We start from the raw sequence: 18,313 nt of genomic DNA on the forward strand, positions 1-18,313 counted from the left end.
TTCTATTCGATTTGATTTTTTTCGATTCGATTCAATTCGTTTCTTTTCTATTCGAATTTTTTCGATTCAATTTGATTATTTTCAGTTAGATTTGTTTTAGATTCGATTCAATTATTTTTGATTCGATTTGATTTTTCTCATTTCGATTTGATTATTTTCGATTCGATTTGATTTTTTTCGATTCAATTCAATTCGCTTCTTTTTGATTCAATTATTTTCGTTTCTATTTGATTATTTTCGTTTCGATTTGATTATTTTTATTTCGATTAGATTATTTTCGATTCGATTTAATTATTTTCGCTTCTACTTGATTTTTTTCATTTCGATTCGATTATTTTGGTTTCGATTTGATTATTTTCGATTCGATTATTTTCATATCGATTTGATTATTTTGGTTTCGATTCCATTATTTCCGATTCGATTTGATTATTTTCGATTCGATTTGATTATTTTCGATTCGATTCGGTTATTTTCATTTCCATTTAATTATTTTGGTTTCGATTAGATTATTTTCGCTTCTACTTGATTTTTTTCATTTCAATTCGATTATTTTCTATTCGATTTGATTTTTTTCGATTCGATTCAATTCGTTTCTTTTCGATTCGAATTTTTTGATTCGATTCGTTTATTTTCGTTTTGATGTGATTATTTTCGATTCGATTCGATTATTTTCATTTTGATTGATTATTTTGGTTTCGATTCGATTATTTTCGTTTTGATGCGATTTTTTTCGTTTCGATTCGCTTATTTTCGTTTCGATTATGTTTTTATTCGATTCGATTATCTTCGTTTTGATTCGATTATTTTCGTTTCGATTCAATTCCATTCCATTCGATATTTATCGATTCGATGCGATTTGATTTTCTTCAATTCGATTCGATTCCATTCCATTTTTTTCATTTCGATTTGATTATTTTTCTTTTGACTGTATTCTTTTTATTCCATTCGATTATTTTCGTTTTGATTCGATTTTCATTTCGATTGGATTATTTTTGTTTCAACTCAATTATTTTCGTTTCAACTCGATTGTTTTTGATTCGATTCGATTATTTTCGTTTCAATTCGAATTTTTAAATCGATTCGTTCATTTTCACTTCGATTTGATTATTTACGTTTCGATTCAATTATTTTCGATTCGATTCGATTATCTTCATTTCGATTCGATTATTTTCGTTTCGATTCGATTTTTTTCGATTCGATTTGATTCCATTCCATTCGATTTCTATCGATTCGATGTGATTTGATTTTCTTAGATTCGATTCGATTCGATTCCATTTTTTTCATTTCGATTTGATTATTTTTGTTTAGATTCTATTCTTTTTATTCCATCCGATTATTTTCATTTCGATTCGATTATTTTCATGTCGATTCGATTATTTTGGTTGCGACTCGATAATTTTCATTTCGATTCGGTTATTATCGATTTGATTCGATTATTTTCGTTTCTATTTTATTATTTCGATTCGATTATTTTCATGTCGATTTAATTATTTTGGTTTCAACTCGATTATTTTCGCTTCTACTTGATTTTTTTCATTTCGATTCGATTATTTCCTATTCAATTTGATTATTTTCGATTCGATTCGATTATTTTAGTTTCGATTTGATTATTTTCGATTCGATTCGATTATTTTCATGTGGATTTGATTATTTTGGTTTCGATTCGATTATTTTTGTATCGATTGATTATCTTCGTTTTGATTTGATTATTTTCTATTCGATTCGATTATTTTCATGTCGATTCAATTCGTTTCTTTTCTATTCGAATTTTTTCGATTCGATTTGATTATTTTCAGTTAGATTTGTTTATTTTAGATTCGATTCAATTATTTTTGATTCGATTCGATTTTTCTCATTTCGATTTGATTATTTTCAATTCGATTTGATTTTTTTCGATTCAATTCAAGTTGTTTCTTTTCGATTCGATTATTTTCATTTCTATTTGATTATTTTCGTTTCAATTCGATTATTTTCTATTCGATTCGATTATTTTCATGTCGATTCAATTCGTTTCTTTTCAATTCGAATTTTTTCGATTCGATCCGATTATTTTCTTTTCGATTCGATTTTTCTCGTTTTGATTCATTATTTTTGTTTTGATTCGATTATTTTCTATTCGATTTGATTTTTTTCATGTCGATTTGATTATTTTGTTTTCGATTTGATTTTCATTTCGATTGATTATTTTCGTTTCGATTTCATCATTTTCTATTCTATTCGATTATTTTAGTTACTATTTGATTACTTTCGATTCGATTCCATTATTTTCATGTCGATTTGATTATTTTGGTTTCGTTTCTATTATTTTCGTTTCGATTGATTATTTTCGATTCGATTTGATTATTTTTGATTCAATTTGATTATTTTTGTTTCGATTTGATTATTTTTGATTCGATTTGATTTTTTTCATGTCAATTTGATTTTAGTTTCGATTTGATCATTTTCGATTCGATTTGATTTTTTTCATGTGGATTTGATTATTTTGGCTTCGATTTGATTTTCATTTCGATTGATTATTTTCGTTTCGATTATGTTTTTATTCGATTCGATTATCTTCGTTTTGATTCGATTATTTTCGTTTCGATTCAATTCCATTCCATTCGATATTTATCAATTCAATGCGATTTGATTTTCTTCAATTCGATTCGATTCCATTCCATTTTTTTCATTTCGATTTGATTATTTTTCTTTTGACTGTATTCTTTTTATTCCATTCGATTATTTTCGTTTTGATTCGATTTTCATTTCGATTGGATTATTTTTGTTTCAACTCCATTATTTTCGTTTCAACTCGATTGTTTTTGATTCGATTCGATTATTTTCGTTTCAATTCGAATTTTTAAATCGATTCGTTTATTTTCACTTCGATTTGATTATTTACATTTCGATTCAATTATTTTCGATTCGATTCGATTATTTTCATTTCGATTCGATTATTTTCGATTCGACTCGATTATTGTTGATTTGATTCGATTATTTTGGTTTCAATTTGATTACTTTTGATTCTATCTGATTATTTTCGTTTCGATGTGATTATTTTCGATTCAATTCGATTATTTTCATGTTGTGTGATTATTTTGGTTTCGATTATTTTCGTTTTGATGCGATTTTTTGTTTCGATTCGATTATTTTCGTTTCGATTATGTTTTTATTCAACTCGATTATCTTCATTTCGATTCGATTATTTTCATTTCGATTCGATTTTTTTCGATTCGATTCGATTCCATTCCATTCGGTTTCTATTGATTCGATGAGATTTGATTTTCTTAGATTCGATTCGATTCCTTTTTTTTATTTCGATTTGATTATTTTTGTTTAGATTCTATTCTTTTTATTCCATCCGATTATTTTCGTTTCGATTCGATTATTTTCATGTCGATTCGATTAGTTTGGTTGCGACTCGATTATTTTCGTTTCTATTTTATTATTTCGATTCGATTATTTTCATGTCGATTTAATTATTTTGGTTTCAACTCGATTATTTTCGCTTCTACTTGATTTTTTTCATTTCGATTCGATTATTTCCTATTCAATTTGATTATTTTCGATTCGATTTGATTATTTTAGTTTCGATTTGATTATTTTTGATTCAATTCGATTATTTTCATGTGGATTTGATTATTTTGGTTTCAATTCGATTATTTTTGTATCGATTGATTATTTTCGTTTTGATTCGATTATCTTCTATTCGATTCGATTATTTTCATGTCGATTCAATTTGTTTCTTTTGTATTCGAATTTTTTCGATTCGATTCGATTATTTTCTTTTCAATTCGATTTTTCTCGTTTCGATTCATTATTTTTGTTTCGATTCGATTATTTTCTATTCGATTTGATTATTTTCATGTCGATTTAATTCGTTTCTTTTCGATTCGAATTTTTACGTTTCAATTCGATTATTTTCTATCCGATTCGATTATTTTCATGTCGATTCGTTTCTTTTCAATTCGAATTTTTTCGATTCGATCCGTTTATTTTCTTTTCGATTCGATTATTTTCGTTTCGATTCGATTATTTTCATTTCGATTTGACTTTTCTCATCTCGATTCGATTATTTTCATTTCTATTTGATTATTTTCGATTTGATTATTTTTGATTTGATTTTTTTCGCTTCTACATGATTTTTTCGTTTCGATTCAATTATTTTCGTTTCGATTCAATCATTATTGTTTTGATTCATTTATTTTCGTTTCGATTCGATATTTTCGATTCAATTCGAATCGATTTTTTCGATTCGATGCTATTCGATTGGATTTTTTTCTTTTCGATTCGATTATTTTTGTGTTTCAATTTGATTTTTTTTCGTTTCAATTCGATCATTGTCGTTTTGATTATTTATTTTCGTTTCGATTCAATTATTTTAATTTCGATTCGGTTATTTTCGTTTCGATTTGATTATTTTCTATTCAATTAGATTATATTCGTTTCGATTTGATTATTTTTAATTTGATTCGATTTTCGTTTCGATTGATTATTTTCATTTCGATTCGATTATTTTCTATTCGACTTGATTATTTTCGATTCGATCAATTATTTTCATGTGGATTTGAATATTTTGGTTTCGATTCGATTATTTTCATTTCAATTGATTATTTTCGTTTCGATTTGATTATTTTCTATTCGATTTGATTTTTTTCGATTCGATTCAATTCGTTTCTTTTCTATTCGAATTTTTTCGATTCAATTTGATTATTTTCAGTTAGATTTGTTTTAGATTCGATTCAATTATTTTTGATTCGATTTGATTTTTCTCATTTCGATTTGATTATTTTCGATTCGATTTGATTTTTTTCGATTCAATTCAATTCGCTTCTTTTTGATTCAATTATTTTCGTTTCTATTTGATTATTTTCGTTTCGATTTGATTATTTTTATTTCGATTAGATTATTTTCGATTCGATTTAATTATTTTCGCTTCTACTTGATTTTTTTCATTTCGATTCGATTATTTTGGTTTCGATTTGATTATTTTCGATTCGATTATTTTCATATCGATTTGATTATTTTGGTTTCGATTCCATTATTTCCGATTCGATTTGATTATTTTCGATTCGATTTGATTATTTTCGATTCGATTCGGTTATTTTCATTTCCATTTAATTATTTTGGTTTCGATTAGATTATTTTCGCTTCTACTTGATTTTTTTCATTTCAATTCGATTATTTTCTATTCGATTTGATTTTTTTCGATTCGATTCAATTCGTTTCTTTTCGATTCGAATTTTTTGATTCGATTCGTTTATTTTCGTTTTGATGTGATTATTTTCGATTCGATTCGATTATTTTCATTTTGATTGATTATTTTGGTTTCGATTCGATTATTTTCGTTTTGATGCGATTTTTTTCGTTTCGATTCGCTTATTTTCGTTTCGATTATGTTTTTATTCGATTCGATTATCTTCGTTTTGATTCGATTATTTTCGTTTCGATTCAATTCCATTCCATTCGATATTTATCGATTCGATGCGATTTGATTTTCTTCAATTCGATTCGATTCCATTCCATTTTTTTCATTTCGATTTGATTATTTTTCTTTTGACTGTATTCTTTTTATTCCATTCGATTATTTTCGTTTTGATTCGATTTTCATTTCGATTGGATTATTTTTGTTTCAACTCAATTATTTTCGTTTCAACTCGATTGTTTTTGATTCGATTCGATTATTTTCGTTTCAATTCGAATTTTTAAATCGATTCGTTTATTTTCACTTCGATTTGATTATTTACGTTTCGATTCAATTATTTTCGATTCGATTCGATTATCTTCATTTCGATTCGATTATTTTCGTTTCGATTCGATTTTTTTCGATTCGATTTGATTCCATTCCATTCGATTTCTATCGATTCGATGTGATTTGATTTTCTTAGATTCGATTCGATTCGATTCCATTTTTTTCATTTCGATTTGATTATTTTTGTTTAGATTCTATTCTTTTTATTCCATCCGATTATTTTCATTTCGATTCGATTATTTTCATGTCGATTCGATTATTTTGGTTGCGACTCGATAATTTTCATTTCGATTCGGTTATTATCGATTTGATTCGATTATTTTCGTTTCTATTTTATTATTTCGATTCGATTATTTTCATGTCGATTTAATTATTTTGGTTTCAACTCGATTATTTTCGCTTCTACTTGATTTTTTTCATTTCGATTCGATTATTTCCTATTCAATTTGATTATTTTCGATTCGATTCGATTATTTTAGTTTCGATTTGATTATTTTCGATTCGATTCGATTATTTTCATGTGGATTTGATTATTTTGGTTTCGATTCGATTATTTTTGTATCGATTATCTTCGTTTCGATTTGATTATTTTCTATTCGATTCGATTATTTTCATGTCGATTCAATTCGTTTCTTTTCTATTCGAATTTTTTCGATTCGATTTGATTATTTTCAGTTAGATTTGTTTATTTTAGATTCGATTCAATTATTTTTGATTCGATTCGATTTTTCTCATTTCGATTTGATTATTTTCAATTCGATTTGATTTTTTTCGATTCAATTCAATTTGTTTCTTTTCGATTCGATTATTTTCATTTCTATTTGATTATTTTCGTTTCAATTCGATTATTTTCTATTCGATTCGATTATTTTCATGTCGATTCAATTCGTTTCTTTTCAATTCGAATTTTTTCGATTCGATCCGATTATTTTCTTTTCGATTCGATTTTTCTCGTTTTGATTCATTATTTTTGTTTTGATTCGATTATTTTCTATTCGATTTGATTTTTTTCATGTCGATTTGATTATTTTGTTTTCGATTTGATTTTCATTTCGATTGATTATTTTCGTTTCGATTTCATCATTTTCTATTCTATTCGATTATTTTAGTTACTATTTGATTACTTTCGATTCGATTCCATTATTTTCATGTCGATTTGATTATTTTGGTTTCGTTTCTATTATTTTCGTTTCGATTGATTATTTTCGATTCGATTTGATTATTTTTGATTCAATTTGATTATTTTTGTTTCGATTTGATTATTTTTGATTCGATTTGATTTTTTTCATGTCAATTTGATTTTAGTTTCGATTTGATTATTTTCAATTCGATTTGATTTTTTTCATGTCGATATGATTTTAGTTTCGATTTGATTATTTTCGATTCGATTTGATTTTTTTCATGTGGATTTGATTATTTTGGCTTCGATTTGATTTTCATTTCGATTGATTATTTTCGTTTAGATTATGTTTTTATTCGATTCGATTATCTTCGTTTTGATTCGATTATTTTCGTTTCGATTCAATTCCATTTCATTCGATATTTATCAATTCGATGCGATTTGATTTTCTTCAATTCGATTCGATTCCATTCCATTTTTTTCATTTCGATTTGATTATTTTTAATTTGATTCGATTTTCGTTTCGATTATTTTTTTTTTAATTTTTATTTATTTATGATGGTCACAGAGAGAGAGAAAGAGGCAGAGACACAGGCAGAGGGAGAAGCAGGCTCCATGCACCGGGAGCCCGATGTGGGACTCGATCCTGGTTCTCCAGGATCGCGCCCTGGGCCAAAGGCAGGCACCAAACCGCTGCGCCACTCAGGGATCCCTGGATTGATTATTTTCATTTCGATTCGATTATTTTCTATTCGACTTATTTTCGATTCGATCAATTATTTTCATGTGGATTTGAATATTTTGGTTTCGATTCGATTATTTTCATTTCAATTGATTATTTTCGTTTCGATTTGATTATTTTCTATTCGATTTGATTTTTTTGATTCGATTCAATTCGTTTCTTTTCTATTTGAATTTTTTCGATTCAATTTGATTATTTTCAGTTAGATTTGTTTTAGATTCGATTCAATTATTTTTGATTCGATTTGATTTTTCTCATTTCGATTTGATTATTTTCGATTCGATTTGATTTTTTTCGATTCAATTCAGTTCGCTTCTTTTTGATTCAATTATTTTCGTTTCTATTTGATTATTTTCGTTTCGATTTGATTATTTTTATTTCGATTAGATTATTTTCGATTCGATTTAATTATTTTCGCTTCTACTTGATTTTTTTCATTTCGATTCGATTATTTTGGTTTCGATTTGATTATTTTCGATTCGATTATTTTCATATCGATTTGATTATTTTGGTTTCGATTCCATTATTTCCGATTCGATTTGATTATTTTCGATTCGATTTGATTATTTTCGATTCGATTCGGTTATTTTCATTTCCATTTAATTATTTTGGTTTCGATTAGATTATTTTCGCTTCTACTTGATTTTTTTCATTTCAATTCGATTATTTTCTATTCGATTTGATTTTTTTCGATTCGATTCAATTCGTTTCTTTTCGATTCGAATTTTTTGATTCGATTCGTTTATTTTCGTTTTGATGTGATTATTTTCGATTCGATTCGATTATTTTCATTTTGATTGATTATTTTGGTTTCGATTCGATTATTTTCGTTTTGATGCGATTTTTTTCGTTTCGATTCGCTTATTTTCGTTTCGATTATGTTTTTATTCGATTCGGTTATCTTCGTTTTGATTCGATTATTTTCGTTTCGATTCAATTCCATTCCATTCGATATTTATCGATTCGATGCGATTTGATTTTCTTCAATTCGATTCGATTCCATTCCATTTTTTTCATTTCGATTTGATTATTTTTCTTTTGACTGTATTCTTTTTATTCCATTCGATTATTTTCGTTTTGATTCGATTTTCATTTCGATTGGATTATTTTTGTTTCAACTCAATTATTTTCGTTTCAACTCGATTGTTTTTGATTCGATTCGATTATTTTCGTTTCAATTCGAATTTTTAAATCGATTCGTTTATTTTCACTTCGATTTGATTATTTACATTTCGATTCAATTATTTTCGATTCGATTCGATTATTTTCATTTCGATTCGATTATTTTCGATTCGACTCGATTATTGTTGATTTGATTCGATTATTTTGGTTTCAATTTGATTACTTTTGATTCTATCTGATTATTTTCGTTTCGATGTGATTATTTTCGATTCAATTCGATTATTTTCATGTTGTGTGATTATTTTGGTTTCGATTATTTTCGTTTTGATGCGATTTTTTGTTTCGATTCGATTATTTTCGTTTCGATTATGTTTTTATTCAACTCGATTATCTTCATTTCGATTCGATTATTTTCATTTCGATTCGATTTTTTTCGATTCGATTCGATTCCATTCCATTCGGTTTCTATTGATTCGATGAGATTTTGATTTTCTTAGATTCGATTCGATTCCTTTTTTTTATTTCGATTTGATTATTTTTGTTTAGATTCTATTCTTTTTATTCCATCCGATTATTTTCGTTTCGATTCGATTATTTTCATGTCGATTCGATTATTTTGGTTGCGACTCGATTATTTTCGTTTCTATTTTATTATTTCGATTCGATTATTTTCATGTCGATTTAATTATTTTGGTTTCAACTCGATTATTTTCGCTTCTACTTGATTTTTTTCATTTCGATTCGATTATTTCCTATTCAATTTGATTATTTTCGATTCGATTTGATTATTTTAGTTTCGATTTGATTATTTTTGATTCGATTCGATTATTTTCATGTGGATTTGATTATTTTGGTTTCAATTCGATTATTTTTGTATCGATTGATTATTTTCGTTTTGATTCGATTATTTTCTATTCGATTCGATTATTTTCATGTCGATTCAATTTGTTTCTTTTGTATTCGAATTTTTTCGATTCGATTCGATTATTTTCTTTTCAATTCGATTTTTCTCGTTTCGATTCATTATTTTTGTTTCGATTCGATTATTTTCTATTCGATTTGATTATTTTCATGTCGATTTAATTCGTTTCTTTTCGATTCGAATTTTTACGTTTCGATTCGATTATTTTCTATCCGATTCGATTATTTTCATGTCGATTCAATTCGTTTCTTTTCAATTCGAATTTTTTCGATTCGATCCGTTTATTTTCTTTTCGATTCGATTATTTTCGTTTCGATTCGATTATTTTCATTTCGATTTGACTTTTCTCATCTCGATTCAATTATTTTCATTTCTATTTGATTATTTTCGATTTGATTATTTTTGATTTGATTTTTTTCGCTTCTACATGATTTTTTCGTTTCGATTCATTTATTTTCGTTTCGATTCAATCATTATTGTTTTGATTCATTTATTTTCGTTTCGATTCGATATTTTCGATTCAATTCGAATCGGTTTTTTCGATTCGATGCTATTCGATTGGATTTTTTTCTTTTCGATTCGATTATTTTTGTGTTTCAATTTGATTTTTTTTCGTTTCAATTCGATCATTGTCGTTTTGGTTATTTATTTTCGTTTCGATTCAATTATTTTAATTTCGATTCGGTTATTTTCGTTTCGATTTGATTATTTTCTATTCAATTAGATTATATTCGTTTCGATTTGATTATTTTTAATTTGATTCGATTTTCGTTTCGATTGATTATTTTCATTTCGATTCGATTATTTTCTATTCGACTTGATTATTTTCGATTCGATCAATTATTTTCATGTGGATTTGAATATTTTGGTTTCGATTCGATTATTTTCATTTCAATTGATTATTTTCGTTTCGATTTGATTATTTTCTATTCGATTTGATTTTTTTCGATTCGATTCAATTCTTTTCTATTCGAATTTTTTCGATTCAATTTGATTATTTTCAGTTAGATTTGTTTTAGATTCGATTCAATTATTTTTGATTCGATTTGATTTTTCTCATTTCGATTTGATTATTTTCGATTCGATTTGATTTTTTTCGATTCAATTCAATTCGCTTCTTTTTGATTCAATTATTTTCGTTTCGATTTGATTATTTTTATTTCGATTAGATTATTTTCGATTCGATTTAATTATTTTCGCTTCTACTTGATTTTTTTCATTTCGATTCGATTATTTTGGTTTCGATTTGATTATTTTCGATTCGATTATTTTCATATCGATTTGATTATTTTGGTTTCGATTCCATTATTTCCGATTCGATTTGATTATTTTCGATTCGATTTGATTATTTTCGATTCGATTCGGTTATTTTCATTTCCATTTAATTATTTTGGTTTCGATTAGATTATTTTCGCTTCTACTTGATTTTTTTCATTTCAATTCGATTATTTTCTATTCGATTTGATTTTTTTCGATTCGATTCAATTCGTTTCTTTTCGATTCGAATTTTTTGATTCGATTCGTTTATTTTCGTTTTGATGTGATTATTTTCGATTCGATTCGATTATTTTCATTTTGATTGATTATTTTGGTTTCGATTCGATTATTTTCGTTTTGATGCGATTTTTTTCGTTTCGATTCGCTTATTTTCGTTTCGATTATGTTTTTATTCGATTCGATTATCTTCGTTTTGATTCGATTATTTTCGTTTCGATTCAATTCCATTCCATTCGATATTTATCGATTCGATGCGATTTGATTTTCTTCAATTCGATTCCATTCCATTCCATTTTTTTCATTTCGATTTGATTATTTTTCTTTTGACTGTATTCTTTTTATTCCATTCGATTATTTTCGTTTTGATTCGATTTTCATTTCGATTGGATTATTTTTGTTTCAACTCCATTATTTTCGTTTCAACTCGATTGTTTTTGATTCGATTCGATTATTTTCGTTTCAATTCGAATTTTTAAATCGATTCGTTTATTTTCACTTCGATTTGATTATTTACGTTTCGATTCAATTATTTTCGATTCGATTCGATTATCTTCATTTCGATTCGATTATTTTCGTTTCGATTCGATTTTTTTCGATTCGATTTGATTCCATTCCATTCGATTTCTATCGATTCGATGTGATTTGATTTTCTTAGATTCGATTCGATTCGATTCCATTTTTTTCATTTCGATTTGATTATTTTTGTTTAGATTCTATTCTTTTTATTCCATTCGATTATTTTCATTTCGATTCGATTATTTTAGTTTCGATTTGATTATTTTCGATTCGATTCGATTATTTTCATGTGGATTTGATTATTTTGGTTTCGATTCGATTATTTTTGTATCGATTGATTATCTTCGTTTCGATTTGATTATTTTCTATTCGATTCGATTATTTTCATGTCGATTCAATTCGTTTCTTTTCTATTCGAATTTTTTCGATTCGATTTGATTATTTTCAGTTAGATTTGTTTATTTTAGATTCGATTCAATTATTTTTGATTCGATTCGATTTTTCTCATTTCGATTTGATTATTTTCAATTCGATTTGATTTTTTTCGATTCAATTCAATTTGTTTCTTTTCGATTCGATTATTTTCATTTCTATTTGATTATTTTCGTTTCAATTCGATTATTTTCTATTCGATTCGATTATTTTCATGTCGATTCAATTCGTTTCTTTTCAATTCGAATTTTTTCGATTCGATCCGATTATTTTCTTTTCGATTCGATTTTTCTCGTTTTGATTCATTATTTTTGTTTTGATTCGATTATTTTCTATTCGATTTGATTTTTTTCATGTCGATTTGATTATTTTGTTTTCGATTTGATTTTCATTTCGATTGATTATTTTCGTTTCGATTTCATCATTTTCTATTCTATTCGATTATTTTAGTTACTATTTGATTACTTTCGATTCGATTCCATTATTTTCATGTCGATTTGATTATTTTGGTTTCGTTTCTATTATTTTCGTTTCGATTGATTATTTTCGATTCGATTTGATTATTTTTGATTCAATTTGATTATTTTTGTTTCGATTTGATTATTTTTGATTCGATTTGATTTTTTTCATGTCAATTTGATTTTAGTTTCGATTTGATTATTTTCAATTCGATTTGATTTTTTTCATGTCGATATGATTTTAGTTTCGATTTGATTATTTTCGATTCGATTTGATTTTTTTCATGTGGATTTGATTATTTTGGCTTCGATTTGATTTTCATTTCGATTGATTATTTTCGTTTCGATTGTTTTTATTCGATTCGATTATCTTCGTTTTGATTCGATTATTTTCGTTTCGATTCAATTCCATTCCATTCGATATTTATCGATTCGATGCGATTTGATTTTCTTCAATTCGATTCGATTCCATTCCATTTTTTTTCATTTCGATTTGATTATTTTTCTTTTGACTGTATTCTTTTTATTCCATTCGATTATTTTCGTTTTGATTCGATTTTCATTTCGATTGGATTATTTTTGTTTCAACTCAATTATTTTCGTTTCAACTCGATTGTTTTTGATTCGATTCGATTATTTTCGTTTCAATTCGAATTTTTAAATCGATTCGTTTATTTTCACTTCGATTTGATTATTTACATTTCGATTCAATTATTTTCGATTCGATTCGATTATTTTCATTTCGATTCGATTATTTTCGATTCGACTCGATTATTGTTGATTTGATTCGATTATTTTGGTTTCAATTTGATTACTTTTGATTCTATCTGATTATTTTCATTTCGATGTGATTATTTTCGATTCAATTCGATTATTTTCATGTTGTGTGATTATTTTGGTTTCGATTATTTTCGTTTTGATGCGATTTTTTGTTTCGATTCGATTATTTTCGTTTCGATTATGTTTTTATTCAACTCGATTATCTTCATTTCGATTCGATTATTTTCATTTCGATTCGATTTTTTTCGATTCGATTCGATTCCATTCCATTCGGTTTCTATTGATTCGATGAGATTTTGATTTTCTTAGATTCGATTCGATTCCTTTTTTTTATTTCGATTTGATTATTTTTGTTTAGATTCTATTCTTTTTATTCCATCCGATTATTTTCGTTTCGATTCGATTATTTTCATGTCGATTCGATTATTTTGGTTGCGACTCGATTATTTTCGTTTCTATTTTATTATTTTGATTCGATTATTTTCATGTCGATTTAATTATTTTGGTTTCAACTCGATTATTTTCGCTTCTACTTGATTTTTTTCATTTCGATTCGATTATTTCCTATTCAATTTGATTATTTTCGATTCGATTTGATTATTTTAGTTTCGATTTGATTATTTTTGATTCGATTCGATTATTTTCATGTGGATTTGATTATTTTGGTTTCAATTCGATTATTTTTGTATCGATTGATTATTTTCGTTTTGATTCGATTATTTTCTATTCGATTCGATTATTTTCATGTCGATTCAATTTGTTTCTTTTGTATTCGAATTTTTCGATTCGATTCGATTATTTTCTTTTCAATTCGATTTTTCTCGTTTCGATTCATTATTTTTGTTTCGATTCGATTATTTTCTATTCGATTTGATTATTTTCATGTCGATTTAATTCGTTTCTTTTCGATTCGAATTTTTACGTTTCGATTCGATTATTTTCTATCCGATTCGATTATTTTCATGTCGATTCAATTCGTTTCTTTTCAATTCGAATTTTTTCGATTCGATCCGTTTATTTTCTTTTCAATTCGATTATTTTCGTTTCGATTCGATTATTTTCATTTCGATTTGACTTTTCTCATCTCGATTCGATTATTTTCATTTCTATTTGATTATTTTCGATTTGATTATTTTTGATTTGATTTTTTCGCTTCTACATGATTTTTTCGTTTCGATTCATTTATTTTCGTTTCGATTCAATCATTATTGTTTTGATTCATTTATTTTCGTTTCGATTCGATATTTTCGATTCAATTCGAATCGATTTTTTCGATTCGATGCTATTCGATTGGATTTTTTTCTTTTCGATTCGATTATTTTTGTGTTTCAATTAGATTTTTTTTCGTTTCAATTCGATCATTGTTTTGATTATTTATTTTCGTTTCGATTCAATTATTTTAATTTCGATTCGGTTATTTTCGTTTCGATTTGATTATTTTCTATTCAAATAGATTATATTCGTTTCGATTTGATTATTTTTAATTTGATTCGATTTTCGTTTCGATTGATTATTTTCATTTCGATTCGATTATTTTCTATTCGACTTGATTATTTTCGATTCGATCAATTATTTTCATGTGGATTTGAATATTTTGGTTTCGATTCGATTATTTTCATTTCAATTGATTATTTTCGTTTCGATTTGATTATTTTCTATTCGACTTGATTTTTTTCGATTCGATTCAATTCGTTTCTTTTCTATTCGAATTTTTTCGATTCAATTTGATTATTTTCAGTTAGATTTGTTTTAGATTCGATTCAATTATTTTTGATTCGATTTGATTTTTCTCATTTCGATTTGATTATTTTCGATTCGATTTGATTTTTTTCGATTCAATTCAATTCGGTTCTTTTTGATTCAATTATTTTCATTTCTATTTGATTATTTTCGTTTCGATTTGATTATTTTTATTTCGATTAGATTATTTTCGATTCGATTTAATTATTTTCGCTTCTACTTGAGTTTTTTCATTTCGATTCGATTATTTTGGTTTCGATTTGATTATTTTCGATTCGATTATTTTCATATCGATTTGATTATTTTGGTTTCGATTCCATTATTTCCGATTCGATTTGATTATTTTCGATTCGATTTGATTATTTTCGATTCGATTCGGTTATTTTCATTTCCATTTAATTATTTTGGTTTCGATTAGATTATTTTCGCTTCTACTTGATTTTTTTCATTTCAATTCGATTATTTTCTATTCGATTTGATTTTTTTCGATTCGATTCAATTCGTTTCTTTTCGATTCGAATTTTTTGATTCGATTCGTTTATTTTCGTTTTGATGTGATTATTTTCGATTCGATTCGATTATTTTCATTTTGATTGATTATTTTGGTTTCGATTCGATTATTTTCGTTTTGATGCGATTTTTTTCGTTTCGATTCGCTTATTTTCGTTTCGATTATGTTTTTATTCGATTCGATTATCTTCGTTTTGATTCGATTATTTTCGTTTCGATTCAATTCCATTCCATTCGATATTTATCGATTCGATGCGATTTGATTTTCTTCAATTCGATTCCATTCCATTCCATTTTTTTCATTTCGATTTGATTATTTTTCTTTTGACTGTATTCTTTTTATTCCATTCGATTATTTTCGTTTTGATTCGATTTTCATTTCGATTGGATTATTTTTGTTTCAACTCCATTATTTTCGTTTCAACTCGATTGTTTTTGATTCGATTCGATTATTTTCGTTTCAATTCGAATTTTTAAATCGATTCGTTTATTTTCACTTCGATTTGATTATTTACGTTTCGATTCAATTATTTTCGATTCGATTCGATTATCTTCATTTCGATTCGATTATTTTCGTTTCGATTCGATTTTTTTCGATTCGATTTGATTCCATTCCATTCGATTTCTATCGATTCGATGTGATTTGATTTTCTTAGATTCGATTCGATTCGATTCCATTTTTTTATTTCGATTTGATTATTTTTGTTTAGATTCTATTCTTTTTATTCCATTCGATTATTTTCATTTCGATTCGATTATTTTCATGTCGATTCGATTATTTTGGTTGCGACTCGATAATTTTCATTTCGATTCGGTTATTATCGATTTGATTCGATTATTTTCGTTTCTATTTTATTATTTCGATTCGATTATTTTCATGTCGATTTAATTATTTTGGTTTCAACTCGATTATTTTCGCTTCTACTTGATTTTTTTCATTTCGATTCGATTATTTCCTATTCAATTTGGTTATTTTCGATTCGATTCGATTATTTTAGTTTCGATTTGATTATTTTCGATTCGATTCGATTATTTTCATGTGGATTTGATTATTTTGGTTTCGATTCGATTATTTTTGTATCGATTGATTATCTTCGTTTCGATTTGATTATTTTCTATTCGATTCGATTATTTTCATGTCGATTCAATTCGTTTCTTTTCTATTCGAGTTTTTTCGATTCGATTTGATTATTTTCAGTTAGATTTGTTTATTTTAGATTCGATTCATTTATTTTCATTTCGATTCAATCATTATTGTTTTGATTCATTTATTTTCGTTTCGATTCGATATTTTCGATTCAATTCGAATCGATTTTTTCGATTCGATGCTATTTGATTGGATTTTTTTCTTTTCGATTCGATTATTTTTGTGTTTCAATTAGATTTTTTTTCGTTTCAATTCGATCATTGTCGTTTTGATTATTTATTTTCGTTTCGATTCAATTATTTTAATTTCGATTCGGTTATTTTCGTTTCGATTTGATTATTTTCTATTCAAATAGATTATATTCGTTTCGATTTGATTATTTTTAATTTGATTCGATTTTCATTTCGATTGGATTATTTTTGTTTCAACTCAATTATTTTCGTTTCAACTCGATTGTTTTTGATTCGATTCGATTATTTTCGTTTCAATTCGAATTTTTAAATCGATTCGTTTATTTTCACTTCGATTTGATTATTTACATTTCGATTCAATTATTTTCGATTCGATTCGATTATTTTCATTTCGATTCGATTATTTTCGATTCGACTCGATTATTGTTGATTTGATTCGATTATTTTGGTTTCAATTTGATTACTTTTGATTCTATCTGATTATTTTCGTTTCGATGTGATTATTTTCGATTCAATTCGATTATTTTCATGTTGTGTGATTATTTTGGTTTCGATTATTTTCGTTTTGATGCGATTTTTTGTTTCGATTCGATTATTTTCGTTTCGATTATGTTTTTATTCAACTCGATTATCTTCATTTCGATTCGATTATTTTCATTTCGATTCGATTTTTTTCGATTCGATTCGATTCCATTCCATTCGGTTTCTATTGATTCGATGAGATTTTGATTTTCTTAGATTCGATTCGATTCCTTTTTTTTATTTCGATTTGATTATTTTTGTTTAGATTCTATTCTTTTTATTCCATCCGATTATTTTCGTTTCGATTCGATTATTTTCATGTCGATTCGATTATTTTGGTTGCGACTCGATTATTTTCGTTTCTATTTTATTATTTCGATTCGATTATTTTCATGTCGATTTAATTATTTTGGTTTCAACTCGATTATTTTCGCTTCTACTTGATTTTTTTCATTTCGATTCGATTATTTCCTATTCAATTTGATTATTTTCAATTCGATTTGATTATTTTAGTTTCGATTTGATTATTTTTGATTCGATTCGATTATTTTCATGTGGATTTGATTATTTTGGTTTCAATTCGATTATTTTTGTATCGATTGATTATTTTCGTTTTGATTCGATTATTTTCTATTCGATTCGATTATTTTCATGTCGATTCAATTTGTTTCTTTTGTATTCGAATTTTTTCGATTCGATTCGATTATTTTCTTTTCAATTCGATTTTTCTCGTTTCGATTCATTATTTTTGTTTCGATTCGATTATTTTCTATTCGATTTGATTATTTTCATGTCGATTTAATTCGTTTCTTTTCGATTCGAATTTTTACGTTTCGATTCGATTATTTTCTATCCGATTCGATTATTTTCATGTCGATTCAAT

This window comes from Vulpes vulpes, unplaced genomic scaffold (assembly GCF_048418805.1).
Source record: "Vulpes vulpes isolate BD-2025 unplaced genomic scaffold, VulVul3 Bu000000665, whole genome shotgun sequence".
Classification (NCBI taxonomy): domain Eukaryota; kingdom Metazoa; phylum Chordata; class Mammalia; order Carnivora; family Canidae; genus Vulpes; species Vulpes vulpes.